Source organism: Triticum aestivum, chromosome 2D, assembly GCF_018294505.1.
Source record: "Triticum aestivum cultivar Chinese Spring chromosome 2D, IWGSC CS RefSeq v2.1, whole genome shotgun sequence".
NCBI classification, from domain to species: domain Eukaryota; kingdom Viridiplantae; phylum Streptophyta; class Magnoliopsida; order Poales; family Poaceae; genus Triticum; species Triticum aestivum.
Window position 1 is genome coordinate 569,091,551 of NC_057799.1, and position 11,987 is coordinate 569,103,537.

Sequence of the window (11,987 nt, forward strand, 5' to 3'; positions counted from 1 at the left end):
ACCCCAAGTTTGGCCTTCTCAGTGTTTAGCACACGAGAGATAGCAAGAGCATGATCAAGATCTTTCTTTAATTTAGAATGATCATCGTTGTGTGACTCCTCAAGAGCCAAACGAATACCAGCTCTTCCTCAAGAGCATTGGACAGATCCGAGATCTCATCGGCATAGTCACGACTATGCCCCTCCATCTTAGAGATGCTATCTTCGTGAGCCTCGGTCATGTCATTGGCTTCACCAAGTTGTTCCAAGAGAGCAACGAAGTGCTTCTTGGATTTACCCTTGAGTTTACTCATAAAAGACTCAAACTCATTTTTTTCCACATTAGAATCCTCATGTTCATCAATGCAATCCGTCAAAGAAGGATTATTAATGATGGTAGTTTTGATGTTGGGGGTTACCTTGTTGGTGGCTTTAGCCATGAGGCACTTGGCGGTGATGCTCTCATTGGGTGAGTCGAAGAGAGACACCCGAGGAGTTGTCGCAATGGCAACGGAGGCCATGGCAACCGACTCACCATCATCATCATCATCATCATACTCATTATATTCTTCTTCGACCACCAACGCCTTGGGAGGGGTCTTCTTGGTGAAGTTGCTCTTGTTGGGGAAAGACTTGGCCTTGTCTTTTCGGATGAGCTTGCCACCATTGTCCTCCCTCTTCTCGTAAGGACATTCCGCAACAAAATGGCTCACATTGCCACAATTATAGCAAGTCCTCACTCGTTGCTTGACCTTCGCGCCACTTGAGTTGCTCTTGTTGAAGTCGGGCCTTGTGTTCTTCTTGCTCCAAAATTGCCTTGAAGCAAGAGCCATGTGTTCATGATAAGCATACTTTGTATCTTCGGGGTTGCTTTCCTCTTCTTCCTCTTCTTCTTATTCTTCTACACTAACCTTGGCCTTCAATGCAAGGTTGGGCTTCTTTGCCCTTTGAGAGCGTAGCACCACATTGTCAGCGGTCTTGTCCAAGATGCTCATAGCCACAAACTCATCCAACACTTCACTTGAGGACAAGGTGTGGAAGTCCGGCCTTTGACGAATGACGGAGGACATGGCCTTGTGGTAAGGCATCATTGCCTTGAGAAATTTGCGCTTGATCCAATTGTCATCTGTGTCCTTGCTCCCATGATCTCGGAGTGAGACCGCGAGTTTGGTTACTCTCCGATAAAGCTCACGAGGTTCTTCATCTTCTTTAATTGCAAACTCATCGGCTTCATCTTGCACCACTTCATAGTTGAAGCGTTGAATGCTTGCGCTTCCCCGGTAGAGGGAGACAACACAATGCCATGCATCTTTGGCCATGGCGAAGGGCCGAAGATGAGGGAGATCTTCGGGTGGAATTGCATCTTGGATGATGAAGAGAGCATTCTCATTTAATTGATTATCCGCGGCTTCTCTAGGGGTGAAGTTGCATCGGTCATGCGGATAGAAACCTTCTTCAATGATTCTCCGAAGATTAGTATTCACATGATTTAAATGACGCTCAAAGCGATAAACCCAAGAATCAAAGTCCTCATTTTTTACAATCTTAGGGGGAGGACCGGCATGATTCAAATGAGTAGAAGGAATCGGTCCACCATAAACAAGTGGAGGTTCCACATGGGCAAAGATGCCGGTGCCATTCTTACCACTAGAAGAAGGAGCTTTTTCACTAGTAGCTTCCCCCTTGTTGGGGTTAGCATCCGTCACCTTGTTAGTGGGATCACCCACTTTCAACGGTGCGGTGGATAGTTTAAGCCCTTCAATGAATTTATTAAACATGCTTTCAACCTCGGTTGTCATTTAGGTTTTCAATGTGTCCAAAGCCACATTGAATTCCTCACGAGAGACCCCGGTTCCCCCATCGCCCGTAGACGAGACCGGATTCGCACCGGAGTGCTCCTCCACACCGTCTACGGTGTCAACCATACTCTTCGGACGACAAAGTCCTTAATAAAGAGACGAGGCTCTGATACCAATTGAAAGGATCGATATAGTTGACTAGAGGGGGGGTGAGTAGGCAACTAACAATTTTTAGCTTTTCTTTACCAAATTAAACTTTGCATCAAAGTAGGTTGTCTAGATATGCAACTAGGTGAGCAACCTATATGATGCGACAATAACAAGCACACGAGCAAGCAAGGGATAAAACACAAATAAGCTTGCACAAGTAAAGGCACGAGATAACCAAGAGTGGAGCCGGTGAAGACGAGGATGTGTTACCGAAGTTCCTTCCTTTTGAGGGGAAGTACGTCTCCGTTGGAGCGGTGTGGAGGCACAATGCTCCCCAAGAAGCCACTAGGGCCACCGTATTCTCCTCACGCCCTCACACAATGCGAGATGTCGTGATTCCACTATTGGTGCCCTTGGAGGCGGCAACCGGACCTTTACAAACAAGGTTGGGGCAATCTCCACAACTTAATTGGAGGCTCCCAACGACACCACAAAGCTTCACCACAATGGACTATGGCTCCGCGGTGACCTCAACCGTCTAGGGTGCTCAAACACCCAAGAGTAACAAGATCCGCAAGGGATTAGTGGGAGGGAATCAAATTTCTCTTGGTGGAAGTGTAGATCAGAGCCTTCTCAACCAATCCCTAGAAAATCAACAAGTTTGATTGGCTAGGGAGAGAGATCGGGCGAAAATGGAGCTTGGAGCAACAATGGAGCTTAGGGTTAGAAGAGGTGGTCAACTCGGAGAAGAAGACACCCCTTATATAGTGGAGAGACAAATCCAACCGTTATCCACTTAACCAGCCCATGACCTGCGGTACTACCGCACCAAATAAGCGGTACTACCACAGAGGCTCACAGTACTACCGCGGTGAACCGCGGTACTACCGCAGCCACGGCAGGAGCTAGCCCAGGCCTGTAGCATAGAAGCTGAGAGCGGTACTGCCGCTGGCGCGGCACTACCGCTCTCCCTTGCGGTACAACTGCAAGGCAGGATTGGACTAGCCTGGGAAGGGCACGGACAAATAAAAATACATCCGTGCCAACTTCCGCTGAGTTACAAACGATGCAAAAGTCCGACACGGTACTACCGCACTTGGCACGCGGTACTACCGCGCAGGGAGCGGATGTAAAAAATTACATCCGCCCCTACTTCCGCTCATATTGCTGTGCCAGATCAGGACTCACGGTACTACCGCGTGCATGGGGCGGTATTACCGCGTAGGGCGCGGATGTAAAAAGGTACATCCGCCCCTACAGCCGCACGAGCAGCTAAGCCTGGCCGGAGGCCACGGTACTACCGCTCCTGAGGAGCGGTACTACCGTGAGCACATGCGGTACTACCGCTCCCAAGAGCAGTACTACCGCATGCCCCCAGAACAGCAACACTAGGAATTCTTCTTTCTGCATAAACATGAAGAAACGAATGATGCTCCAAAGGCTAAGGGAAAGGCGGCGCAAAAGTAGTAAACGTGTACGTGATGATTCCACCCAAACCTTTTCCAAAGCGGACCACCTCTTAATAGTACGGCTTTCCTACGACTCAAGTCCACCGAAAAGAAACGTAGAAAAACGCCGTCTTCAATAGTCTTCGAGGGGCACCAAACCGTCTTGTGCCTAGTGATGAAAAGTCTGAAATACTAAGGCACACGATTAGTCCGCAAAAGCATTGTCATCAATCACCAAAACACCTTAGGGATAAATATGCCCTTACACCTATGAAGACACATTTCTCCGATTTGGGTTCGAGCTTATCAGGTTGAAGCTTTTTCACATAAGCATCGCAGCCCCAAACTTTAAGAAATGACAACTTGGGTTTCTTGCCAAACCACAGTTCATAAGGCGTCGTCTCAACGGATTTAGATGGTGCCCTATTTAACGTGAATGCAGCTGATACGTCCATTTTGCATCATGCTTTTATGTCGATATTTATTGCATTATGGGCTGTTATTATACGTTATGCCACAATACTTATGCCTATTCTCTCTTATTTTACAAGGTTTACATGAAGAGGGGGAATGCCGGCAGCTGGAATTCTGGGCTGGAAAAGGAGCAAATATTAGAGACCTATTCTGCACAACTCCAAAAGTCCTAAAACTTCACGGAAGTCATTTTTGGAATTTATAAAAAATACTGAGTGAAGAAAATACCAGAGGGGGCCCACACCCTGGCCATGAGGTTGGGGGGCGCGCCTGATACGTCTCCAACATATCTATAATTTTTTATTATTCCATGCTATATTATATTCTGTTTTGGACATTAATGGGCTTTATTATACACTTTTATATTATTTTTGGGACTAACCTATTAACCGGAGGCCCAACCCAGAATTGCTGTTTTTTGCCTATTTCAGAGTTTCGCACAAAAAGAATATCAAACGGAGTCCAAATGGAATGAAACCTTCGGGAACGTGATTTTCGGAACGAACGTGATCAAGAGGACTTGGTGTCGGTGTCAAAACCGGAGGATCTTGGGTAGGGGGTCCCGAACTGTGCGTCTAAGGCGGATGGTAACAGGAGGCGGGGGACACAATGTTTACCCAGGTTCGGGCCCTCTCGATGGAGGTAATACCCTACTTCCTGCTTGATTGATCTTGATGATGTGAGTATTACAAGAGTTGATCTACCACGAGATCGTAGAGGCTAAACCCTAGAAGCTAGCCTATGGTTATGATTGTTGTTCTTGTCCTATAGACTAAACCCTCCGGTTTATATAGACACCGGAGGGGGCTAGGGTTACACAGAGTCGGTTACAAGGGAGGAGATCTACATATCGTATCGCCAAGCTTGCCTTCCACATAAAGGAGAGTCCCATCCGGACACGGGACGAAGTCTTCAATCTTGTATCTTCATAGTCCGATAGTCCGGCAAAAGTATATAGTCCGGCTGTCTGAGGACCCCCTAATCCAGGACTCCCCCAGTAGCCCCTGAACTAGGCGTCAATGATGATGAGTCCGGCGCGCAGATTGTCTTCGGCATTGCAAGGCGGGTTCCTCCTCCGAATACTCCATAGAAGATTTTGAACACAAGGATAGTGTACGGCTCTACAAAATAAATTCCACATACCACCGTAGAGAGTATAATATTCCACAAATCTAATCTGCTGACAAGTTTCATGGCATGACATCACGCCACGGCTCGGTCATTATTCGAACCGTTTTTCTCAACCAGCTGCTGCACATATTGCGAGGCGGTTTTCTTGGCACGTCTTGTCGAAGCAGAGATCGTGTCCCCTTATCACGAGATTCTCATCAATACGGGCGTGGGTAACCCAATCGTGTCTGCTGGTATGACTCCTCGATTTTAGGCAAGTTCCAAACGGCCACACGGGGGACGCTCGATATTCACCCCCTTTATAAAGGGGCCAAGGCCTGTCCTTTTCTTATCGCGCTTGATTCTTCCCTTCCCCCACCTTGAGTTCCAACACCCAAGGCTCAGGCAAAGTGCTTCGGACCTTCAATCATGTCTGGATCCAACCTCCAAGGTCGGTGGATGGCACAGAGGAGAACATCAAGAAGCTAAGAGAAGCCAGGTACCTGACCGGCGAAATCTCGCACAGGCTGCCTGCTCAAGGGCAGGTCATCCCTACTCCCGAACCTAACGAGAGTGTCGTATTTGTTTCCCACTTCCTCTGAGGGCTAGGCTTTAGTCTTGATCCCTTTGTTAGAGGGCTTATGTTTTATTACGGGCTCGATTTCCATGATCTAGCTCCGGATTCCATTCTTCACATCTCGTCGTTTATCTTCGTGTGTGAGGCCTTCCTCCACGTCACCCCACACTTCGGATTATGGCTCAAGACCTTTAATGTGAAGCCGAAGATGATTAATGGGCGACATGCAGAATGCGGAGGTGCCATAATGAGCAAAGGCGCCGATGCTCCATGGCCAAAGGGTTCCTTCCCGGAGGTGTCCAGCCTATGGCAACGGGAGTGGTTTTACATCACAGCTCCCCGAGGTACTAAGTGGGTGGCTGCCCCTGCCTTCTGCTCGGGCCCCCCGCCACAACTGGCGTCATGGGTCAACAAGGAGCTGGACTGGGGGCCAGCAAATGACGTGCCGACATTGCAAAGTCGCATCCGAGATCTCCTTCAGAGAGATATCAGCCTTGTCAAGGTAATGCAAGTCATGCTAATTCGTCGAGTCCTGCCTTGCAAACGTCGACCTCTCCGTATGTGGGAGTTCAACCCGGAAGGACCGCGAACTATTCAGCAATTCTTCGGCGTGAAGCTCGAAGAGATGTATGGATTGTTCTTCGAATCACGAATAAAGTGTCCGGACACCACCGAGGATGCGGGTCTGAACTGCAATCGTCTAGATACCGACATAAGTATTTCCGCGGCCGAACATGCTGTCTTTTATTTGTCACAACATCATTCTGAAAAAGTCAATTTTTGACCAGAACTGGATAAAAAAGGCGAAGATGATCAGGTGTTCGGCCCCCCTTCCCGAAGGCTCGCCGGATCCTGTACTAGCCAGGATGCTTGAGCGCGCACCTTATCAAGTGCCATCAGAGGAAGATAAAGGGAGGAATAAAGAAGCCCAAAGCGGGCCTCACGCATTACTCATCCAAACCAGGGGAATTAGTGTATCCACGAAGGAGGATAATCGGGGAGAAGAATCTAAAATTCCCTCCTCCCAAGGAAGGAAGAGGACCGCATCTGAAGACTTGGAAATGAGGGTTTCCAAACGAGGGACGAAACCTTCGCTAGAGGGCCCTGCCCTGGGGGGCATCTTTACCGCACAGTGCCCGCAAGGGGGCCAGCCCTCCATCGAGCTGTAAGTGAACAAATGTACTTTGGTAAATATATCCTGCTTTATCTCTGAGGACAATAACCGAGACATATATCTCGCAGTCCGGCTCGTAGCCCCTCTCAACAGAGTTCGGCTTCGGGGGATCTTCTTCCGGAGATGATGGAAAGCGAAACACCTCCCCTTGTTTCCCCGCCTCATGGGGCGGACGACCCTGAGGTGTCTTCACGGAGGATTTCTCCTGATCCGCCAAGGCCAGAAGGTAACCCTTCGGCCACCCGAAGTCCGGAGTATTTGGCTCGTAAGGAGAGCAACAGAAAGAGTCCGGAACTGTCCGGTGCACGACCGGACGCACTGATGGGTTTTCTGGAGCAAGCGGCTATCTCAGAGGCGCATCGTACCTTAATGGATACGGTGGTTGAGAGGATTTCCTCCACCAAAAATGGGTTGCACGAAGCTTTTATGAGCCTTCTAAGAGGATTTGAGGTACGCAAAGTATATATTTTTTGACAGTACCGCACACGCTAGGTGTGCCCTATACAGATAGTAGCCCCTGAGACTCTGGATGCTGTCCCAAGACGGCAAACGGAGGATCATAGTCCCAAGTAATAATCATGCTGCGTTCATGTGCAGGCGGCTGAGGGTCCGGAGGCTGGCCGAACTGGTGAGTTTGCCGAACTGAGGCGGCAGCTTGACGCGGCAGATGCCGACATCGTGCTTGTAAACAAGCGGCTTGACGAGGCACAGGGTATGTATTTTCCAGCGGTCAACAGGTTTTTAAGAGGAGCATTATGCTAGTATCTATAATATGATGTGACTGCAGATGGAGCTGCTGCCGTGGAGACCCTTCGGGCGGAGCTTGCCCGAGCCAAGGAACAGGCCAGGACAAGTGATGTGGCCGCGCTAAAGGCGGCCGAAGAGTTAAGAGCCGAACAGGCTGCTCGTCGCCAGAGCAAAGAAAAAATAGCCGAGATGTCTGTTGCGCTGAAGGATGCCGCCGACCGGTATGAGCTTCTTGAGAAGGAAATCCAAGCGCAAGGGGCGGACCTGAAGAAAGCCATGGAAGCAGCCAAGGATACCCGTTCTAAAATTAGAGCGGCGAAGGAGGAGCTCCGTCAAGCCGGGGATATCACGGCTGGGAAGCCCTTTTTGTTGCGGACGAGGTTCGGAGATCCGAAGTATGCCCCTCTGGATCAATTATGGAGTGCTGCAGACCCGTACGCGGACTTGGCAATGAGTGCTGCTGATGCGACTGAGTTTTTCAAAGATCAGAAAGATCATGAAGTGGAAAGATTGTTCTGGTCGCAGTTCAGTGCTCCAACGCGTCCGCTGCTGTTAAATGAACAAATGGCCGAGTGGGCCGAGCTCCATAGTTTGTCTGGACTTGCCATGAGGTCTGTCGTGGATCATCTTTGGCCAGAGGGACCAAGGCCGAATAGTTATTTTGGTTTAGTGCAACGATTCCTTGGTGCTGTGCCGCATATCGACGCTGCAAAGAGGTCGGCGTGCATAGAGGGTGCGCAGATGGCTCTTGCCCGTGTTAAGACATACTGGGCAGAGATGGAGGCCACCGCTAATGCAACCCAGAGTCCGGCCGTGGGCCAGGCATCGGCCGAGCACTATTTTGAAGAAGTCCTAGAAGGCGCTCGTTTAATAGAGGCTCAGTGCTCGAAGAGTATCATGTTCTAGTTACATGTAACCCGATTGTAAAAACAATGCTATTAGGATTATAAAGGCTGTGTTTATACTTTTGCCTGAAAGTATTATGATGCCTCCTGTGCGGCCGTTTATGTATGTATATAACCTGAAAGTTTGCAGTCGTCGGCTTCACCCCCATGCATGTAATGTGGGGGTGTTCGGAAAAGCACGTATTCACACTTGATCCAACGTCTTGGTCCGTTAAGGAGGTGATAGCGCGGCGAACAAGGCAATCGGACTATATTGCTTTAACACTTTCACTTAGCCATAGGAGTTTGACGGTGGGGCTACTATATAGCCCCTGGTACTTCCGCGTCTATCCAAAGACGGTGCGCGTACATACATGACCGGGAAACCGGTCCTTCGTTAATGCGGAGGAATCACGAAGATTCCGATGAGTCATCGAGTGATTGACCAGTCTCGCGCTGTATCATGACAGTCAGTTTTCGGCTTTCTCTAGTGAGGTGCTCGTCCGGGTGAACCAGGGCACAATCGCAGTAGTTCTCCCAGTGCTACCTTAGCCGATATAGCGGAACATAAGGTACCAAAACATGGGAGCCGGGCAAACCCAACTATTGACCAAAGACATGATTCGGAGCTGATGCATATAAGGCCAAACTCGCGACGCCGAACACTCCCTAAGGTATTCGGTCTTTACAACATATACTGGGCTGAGTAACGCCCTTGATAATGAACCCTGAATTTCCAAGTACGTGCACTAGTCTGGCATGGCAAAATGCCAATAACGCCAGCATCCCTCCCGGTTATGTTTAGTATCCGGAGGGTGTAAAGCAACAATAGACAGTAAGAAAGGTTTACACAGGGTCTTAATCTAAAAAGAAACCTTTGAGCGGGGCCCTGCTGCACGTCTGCGCCTGTGTCTCCGTTGTGCCGTATCCTGGAGGGGTGTAGCACGATTATCATCTGTAAAAGAGAAAAACTCATGTGAAAGTATTCGTGCGAAAAATTGGTTATTCTTAATAAACCATTAAAATTTAATCTAAATAAGGGCAACCCGAACTGTAGTTCATTTTTACATGCGGGAAGCCCCAAGCGCCACTTATGGGGATATATCCATCAACCCAATCATCGGTTTATCTGAGCTGTTACAGCCAGTGTTGCGCTGGACTCGTCTAGCCATGTCCGCGGTCTTGACGACAGATCATTTATTCTGGTTGGAGAGGCCAGTCAGTGTTCTGCTGCTAAAGCCGTCACACATTCTTCCGTACGCAAGGAACGCTCTGCATTTCCGCTAACTATGATGGTGCCACGTGGACCGGGCATCTTAAGCTTAAGATAAGCATAATGCGGTACTGCGTTAAAACGAGCGAACGCCGTTCTTCCGAGTAGGGCTTGATAGCTGCTTCGGAACGGAGCGATGTCGAAGGTTAAATTTTCACTTCGGAAGTTGTCGGGAGAACCGAATACAACCTCTAGTACTAGATAGCCCGTGCAACGGGCCTCTGGGCCTGGTATTACTCTTTTAAAGGTAGTATTGCTTTGGTTAATCCTTGTCGGGTCTATCCCCATTTTGCGGACTGTGTCCTGATATATCAGATTGATACTACTGCCGCCGTCCATAAGGACTCGGGTGAGATGGTATCCGTTAATTATTGGGTCTAGCACCAAGGCAGCAGATCCTCCGTGCCGGATACTATCCGGGTGATCCCTACGATCGAAAGTGATTGGGCAGGCCAACCAAGGGTTGAAATTGGGGGTGACGGGCTCCACGGCGCATACGTCTCGGAGTGTGCGTTTGCTCCTCCTCTTCATTACGTGAATCATGTTCACTGTTTTGACCTCTGGCGGGAATTTTTTCTGTCCCCCAGTATTTTGCTGGCGAGGCTCATCCTCGTCTTCACTTGGTGTCTCCCTCCCCTTGTGTTCGGCGTTTAGCTTACCGGCCTGCTTGAAAACCCAGCATTCTCTGTTGGTGTGATTCGTAGGTTTGTCGGAGGTGCCATGAATCTGACATAATCTGTCTAGAATCTTGTTTAGGCTTGACGGTCCGTCTCTGCTGCCTTTAAATGGCTTTTTCCGTTGACCGGATCATGAGCCCCTGAATCCGGCGTTCACTGCCGTGTTGTCTGGGCTGTCTTCATTGTTTCGACGCTTGCTTTTATTGCGTCGTGGTTTTCCATTGCCATCCCTAACTTCAGATGTGCCTGGGTTGCTGGAGCCGCTACGGGCCAGCCAACTATCTTCGCCCGTGCAAAAGCGGGTCATAAGGCTTGTCAGGGCTGCCATTGTCCTTGGTTTTTCCTGGCCGAGGTGTCTGGCGAGCCATTCGCCCCGGACACTGTGCTTGAAAGCTGCTAAAGCTTCAGCGTCCGGGCAATCGACGATTTGATTCTTCTTAGTGAGGAATCTGTTCCAAAGCTTTCGGGCTGATTCTCCGGGCTGTTGAATTATATGACTTAAATCGTCTGCATCCGGAGGTCGGACATAGGTCCCTTGAAAATTAGCCCTGAAAGCATCCTCAAGCTCTTCCCAACTTCCAATTGAGTTTTCGGGGAGGCTCTTCAGCCAATGCCGAGCTGGTCCTTTCAACTTGAGGGGCAAGTATTTGATGGCATGGAGATCATCTCCGCGAGCCATATGGATATGAAGGATAAAGTCCTCAATCCAGACCCCAGGGTCTGTCGTTCTGTCGTACGCCTCTATGTTCACGGGTTTGAATCCCTCTGGGAATTCGTGATCCAGCACCTCATCGGTGAAGTACTTGGACGTGTCATTACGTTCTGACGGTTGTAGTGTTCAGTTTTGATTCTGTGCCGGAGCGCGCTTCCTAGATCCGTAGATGGACCTGGTCATACCAATATCGTTAGCTGCCCTATCGCGGCCACGGGGTGGTCGATCCGGCGGGTCAGCCATTTTATTCTTCGGCTGTGTAGGCTCTAAAGCCTCATCATCGAATTCAGGCAGCAGCTTTCGCTTTGGATAGCTTTTTGTGTGGCGACTGCCATCGTACTTTTCTTCAGTGTCGAGCACTTTGTTCCATCTGCTGTTAAGCGTATTCTGCGCGGCCTTAAGCCTTTGCTTCTGCTTCTTCAGACTCCTCGCAGTGGCAATAAGCCTTCTATGGAGGTTCTCTTGTTCCGAGTGCCTTTTCGGGATGATGTGTGCATCATCATCCGGACTGTTCTCCTCTCCGGAGATAGGTTGATGAGCCTTACCCTCGGCGTTGTTGTGATCGGACAGCGGTTCTGTACTATGCTCGCCGTCCGCTGGCTCACCCTGCTGCATCGCGGGGCCCATGTGGTTGTCGTTTCCTTCGGAATCGACCGGGGTATTATTCTTTCTTGCGCTATTATCGCTGTTTTTGCCGAGGTGGGGTTTGGAGCGGCGCCTACATCGTCGCTTTGGTTGCTTCTCTAGGGGATTATCCTTCGCTGCATCCTTCCGTTCCTCGTCATTATTTTCTTTGGGTGTGTCCACCATATATACATCGTGTGATGAAGTGGCTGTCCAGCGCCCTGTGGGCGGTGGTTCCTGTTCCTCTCCTGCATCATCGTCCATACCGTCGATGTCTTCGGAGTCGAAATTAAGCATGTCGGTTAAGTCGTCGACAGTGGCTATTAAGTGGGTGGTGGGTGGGGAACGAATTTCTTCGTC